Source organism: Grammomys surdaster, unplaced genomic scaffold, assembly GCF_004785775.1.
Source record: "Grammomys surdaster isolate TR1022 unplaced genomic scaffold, NIH_TR_1.0 126219, whole genome shotgun sequence".
Taxonomy (NCBI): Eukaryota; Metazoa; Chordata; class Mammalia; order Rodentia; family Muridae; genus Grammomys; species Grammomys surdaster.
The window spans coordinates 83,470-89,469 of NW_021621022.1; positions in this window are offsets into that span (position 1 = coordinate 83,470).

Below are 6,000 nucleotides of genomic sequence, written 5' to 3' on the forward strand. Positions count from 1 at the left end.
TTCTCCCTCCTCATCCTTCTATTCCTTCCTTTAAGATAGAACTTCAGGGGCTGAAGAAATGGCTAGTGGTTAAGAGCACCCCAAGAGATCCTGAGTTCAATTCCCAGCAACCACATGGTGGCTCACAGTCATCTGTAATAGGATCTGATGACCTCTTCTTGTGTGTCTGAAGACAGCTACAGTGTACTCATAAATAAAATAAATAAATCTTTTTTTTAACAACAACAACAAGAAGACAGAACTTTCCATGTATCCCAGGCTAGCTTCTAATTCATGATTCTCCATCCTCTGTTAGTTTGCTTTTTTGCTGTTCTGATAAAACATTCTGAATAAAAGCAACTTAAGTTAGGTGAGGGGAAAGGGGTTTATTTCTGTCTAACTCTCTCCCAGTCATAGCCCATCACTGAAGGAAGTCATAGCATGAAAGCAAGCCAGGCAAGAACCCATCAAAAAACATGAAAGAAGGTTGTTCTCTGATTCATTTCTGTTAGCTTTCATATACAACCCAGAGCCCTGCTTCCCTGGCCTAGAGTTGTGGCCTTCCCACACCAGTCATCAATCAAGCACCACTTCGCAGTCATTGGCTACATCGGCCATGTTAATCTGATCTTGGCAACTACTCATGTAAGGCTACCTTTTCCCAGACTCAGAGTCCAGGATGACCAGTGATCTCTATCATCATATGGCCTATCATCATATACCTTCTCCAGAATGCTGATAGAGAGAAGCATACAGTATGTTATGAGGAGCAGATTGAATCTTGAGTGAACGGGTGTTGTTGACATGAACACAGCCGTGCTTCAGACCTACAGAAATGGAAAAACCCTCTTCTGGTATCTTCTAGTACCAGTGTTGAGGAAAGATTCACCTTTATCTAAAACCACTGTGTACAAAGCCTTCCTTGGGGATATGTCCAAATGTTGAACAGGGTATACTGAAAGCACCAAGCCCAGCTTCCTACTTCTCTGCAGAGACGTCCCAATGAGACCAGCTGACCCACCTCCTTGTGCAGCACATAATGAAGGGCCAGATTTCCCTATTGTATAGTAGGTATCCTCCATCAGGTGGAGAACAGCCTCTCCTGTCTCAGCTTTTCTGTATGTGCATCTGCCGTTTTCTTCAGTGTCTGTCCTTTATTCACTCTCAAGTCACTCCAGTCAGGTTTCCAGGACCAAGCCTTGCTAGACATGGCAGTATGTGGCCTTTCTGTGTATCTATTTCACATAGCAGGGTGCATTTAAGGTCTCCATGATAGATGAGAGAGATGGCTCGGTGGTTAAGAATAGTTATTACTGAAAGGACTGGAATCAGCACAAGACCAAGTTCTCAGTGCAAAGGAGATTTATTTGCCCCAGAGGGACAGAGGTCAGGGAATAAGAGACAAATACAGGAAACAGAGGACAGGGAAGAAAAGGAAGAGAAATAGGGGAGGAGGAAGGGATATTTACCCCAGAGGGACAAAGGGCTGCCTCTGCATAAAAAGGAGACAGATGTGGCCCACAGACAAATGGTAGTTTATAAAGGAAAAAGGAAAATCCCCATGTTAGGATGAGATGTTTAATTTTGATTGGACATGTTAATTAGGGTGTTTTCCATGCTTGGGCTTGTTAGAGTCCCTTCAATTACTTGCAGAGGATTTGAGTTTGGCTCCTAGAACTCATGTCTGGTACCTCCCAACCACCTGTAACTCCAGTGCCGGGGGAAATGATGCCCTTGATGTCCTCTTCTGGCCTCTCCAGGCACTATCTTAATCACTGTTTTATTGCTGTGAAGAAACACCATGATCATAGCAACTCTTATAAATGAAAGCATTTAATTAGGGCTGGCTTACAGTTTCAGAGGTTTAGTTCATTATCATCATGGCGGGGAGCATGGCAGCACATAGGCAAACAGGATACTGAATAAGTAGCTGAGAGTTCCACATCTGGCTCAGCAGGCAGCAGAAAGAAATGGACAGTGGGGCTGGCTTGGGCTTTTGAACCTCAAAGCCCATGCCCAGTGACACCGTTTCTCCAACAAGGCCACACCTACTCCAATAAGACCATACCTCCTAATGCTTCTCAGGTTGTATGCCACTATCTGATGACTTAGCATTCAAATAGATGAGCCCATGGGGGCCATCCTTATTCAAACCATCATATTTCACTTCCTGGACCCTTGCAAATGCATTTAGTTCAATTTTAAAAATCTCCATAGTTTATCACAGTCCCAACACTGTTTAAAAGTTCAAAATTCAAAGTCTGTTTTGAGATTCAAAGCATCTCTTAACTCTAACCCCCTGTAAAAACCAAAATAAAAAATCAGATCATACTTCTGACATACAATGACACAGAACATACATCACCATTCCTAAAGAAAGGAAAGGCACATAGTGAGGAAACACTAGAGCAAAACAAGACCTAAAACCAGCAGGGCAAAATCCAAATTCTGCTTCTTTATGCCTGATGGCCAAGTGCTCTTTAGATCTTCAGCTCTTTCCAGCTTTGTTGACTGCAACACATTGTTCTCTTTTGGGCTGGTTTGACACCTACTCAGCAGCTTTCTATCACAGGAATCCCAAGACTCCGGCATCTCCAACATCTGGGGGGTCTCCAGTAGAATCCAGGCTTCACCATCACAGCTTCACACAATGACCTTTCTAGGCCTCCATGCAGGGATGCCCCTGACACACGAGTGGCCTCAATGGCTTTCCTTAGCCACAGATGGAGATTTTATCTCTGACTTTGAAGCCGGAACCATGTGGCCAAAGCTGCAAAGTTCTGCTGCTTGCAGAGAACAGAGCATGCCCTCCTCGTTCAATTAGTTCCACATCAGCTTTCTGTTGTAGATGGTTTCCCTCTCTTCCTAAACCTTTCTTTAATTCCTTTGCACAAATTGGAAGCATTGCTGGGTGGGCGGGGTCTTGCCCTGAGGTCACCACTTCCTTTATTCCGTTTAGCAGATTTTTCTTTAATGTTTCTGTCTCTTGAGCACTGAACTTAGCCCAATTAAATTTCCTAGTGCCCCTTAAACTATTTGCTTTGTATTTATCCTTGTCTACTTTGCTTGTTTTGATTATGGATCTGCATAAGACTAGCCACGTAACACAGGACACAGTCAATACTAGGTTGTATTGAAATCTCCTCTGCCAATGCCATTAATCCAAAACTCTTCAATTGAGGCTCAGGGAGATTTTTTTTTTTTTTTTGAGAATGCAGAAAGCAACCCCATTCTTTGCCAAATATCACAAGAATGGTTTGTAGGCCACTTACTCATATCCTCCCCTTCTGAAATCTCTTGAGCTCGGCCATCATAAGATGCATTGTTCTCAGCACCATTGACTTCCATGCTCCTACTGATATGGCTCATTAAGAACACTTAAAAAATGCTCAACTGCTTTCCTAATTCTGAGTCCCAAAGTCTTCCACACTGAACAAATGACATAGTCAGACCTGTCACATCAATACTCAATACTTGATACCAGCTTCTGTCTTGCTCAGTTCTGTAACTGTTTTATTGCTTTGAAGAAACACCATGACCATGGCAACTCTTCCAAAAACAAACAACAACAACAACAAAACATTTAATTGGAGCTTGTTTACAGTTTCAGAGGTTTAGTCATTCTCATCATGGAAAGGAACATGGTCGCACAGAGTCAGACATGGCGTTAGAGAAGGAACTGAGAATTCTACATCCAGACCTACAGGCAACAAGAAGAGAGAGATACTCTCTGATGTAGTGCTACCCTCTGATGACTAAGCATTCAAATATATGAGTTATGGGGAGCTATTCTTGTTCAAACAATCACATATACACACAGACACACACACACACACACACACACCAGTAGATGGGGGACCTACAAAGAAGAAATCTTTACAAGAAAAAAATATTGGGCTGTCTTTAAAATTATTCACTAGTACTCCATTGTCTGAACATTCCTCATTTCTTTATTCATTCACCTGTGAGCCAACATTTCCGCTGCTTCAGCTCTGCAGCTGTGTATAAGGTTCCCTGCTATAAGTTATGTGCAGGTTTCTTGTGTGGACTTTTGCTTTTAGCTGAATGATAGTTCATACCTAGGGGCACAATGCCTGGGTCGTAGGGCAAGACTATATTGCAAGTGTTTTAAGAAACAGTCATGATTCTGCCTTATAAAATACCTGTGCTTTGCATTCTCACCAACAGTAAAGAAAACTGCTGGTGTTCTGTCCTCAGCAACCCCAGCACTGCTAGGTCATCTGAGATGTTAGCCACTCTGCAGCTCCATGGCCTGCTCCTGCTTTAGTTTACGATGGCCTACACCATGGAGCATCTTCTCATGTGTCAATTAGTCCTCCATCTTTCATCTTCAAGGAAGTGTCTGCTCAGATCTTCACCACACTGCAAACTCTCAGTTTTTAAATGTTGCTTGCATATTGGGCACAAATACTATATTGGCTACGTATTTTATAAACACATATGTACAGACAGAAAGTATTTACCCTCATTTGAAATTTTGTTTCCATGGTTTCAGTTGTCAATGTGAACAGCAATCAGAAACCATTTGATGAGAAATAGCCCTAAATTTGGGGGCCAAGGATGATAGTGCGTGCCTATAATCCCAGTGCTTAAGAGGCAGCAGAAGCAAGAGAATAAAGAGTTTAAGTCGAGCTGGAGAGATGGCTCAGTGGTTAAGAGCACTGACTGCTCTTCCAGAGGTCCTGAGTTCAATTCCCAGCAAACACATGGTAGCTCACAGCCATCTGTAAGGGAATGTAATGCACTCTTCTAGTGTGTGTCTAAAGACAGCTACAGTGTACTCATATAAATAAAAATAAGTAAATCTAGAGTTTAAGGTCATCTTCAGTTCTGTAGCGAGTTGGAGGCCAGCTTGGGCTACTTGAGACTCCTCTCTCAAAAAACTAACAAACAAAGAAAACAGAAGGTTTTGGAGGCTCCTCACACCCTAGTGCGAGGTATTGGGATCACTCAAGGGCTAGGGTTCTAGACCGGATGCAGAGGAGCAATGTGAACACCACAACCATCTCTCTCTGCTCCCTCAGTGACGACACAATGTGCTTCACACTCTCCTTACCCTCCATAGACAGTCCCTTCAGACTGTCAGTCAAGATAAGCCCTTCTTTCCTTAAGTTGCTTTTGGCAGGAAAATAACAGTATCTATATCTTGGATGAACAAACAAACAAAAACCTGACCCAGTCTCTTCTGTCTCATCTGGAGTGTGAATCATTTCTGCCCTATTTCTCATGTGCTGATCGACTAATGATATCATGGTGCTGAGTTCAAGAGATCCCTGATTTGTCATTTTTCCCTTCTTTAAAGAACTTCTTAGATTACCCACCCCTCCTCCGTGCCCCTACTAGTGACAAACTTCTTCAGCTGTCTGGCTGGGAGATCCCTTTGTCCCTTTCAGATCTGAAGGGTTTTGTTTTATACAGAAGTCTAGTTCCGTGTTTCTGTCCAGCTTTTCCTTGCACCTTGTGTTCCACTCTCTGCTTGCAATGCTGTCGTTTGTCCCTCAGTGGGAAAATGCTTTTGGTTGACGTTACCTTCCTAGAATCTTATTTTATTTTGTTTTTAGTCCATTCTCTCTGTGCAGCATCAGCTCATGCCCCTCCTGCCTCGGCCTCCTGAGTGCTGAGGTTACAGGTGTGCCCCACATGCTCACAGCTCCTGTTCTATCTTTGATTTTCTGCTGTTTGAATGCGACTTGCTCACGTGTAGATGGTCAGTGTTGTGTTCCCTGGCAGCTAGCCCCTGAGCTTTCTGGATCTGAGTTTGGAGATTTTTGTTAACTTTGAAAAATTCTCAGCCATTACTACTTTTAGCATTCCTTCTATGCTCTTCCCAACGGTTACCTAGCAACAGCCAGGTAGGTCTGGCTTGCTATAAAAGGGACTATTTTGCCTCTCTCTCTCTCTCTCTCTCTCTCTCTCTCTCTCTCTCTCTCTCTCTCTCTCTCTTCTCTTCTCTTCTCTTCTCTTCTCTTCTCTTCTCTTCTCTTCTCTTCTCTTCTCTTC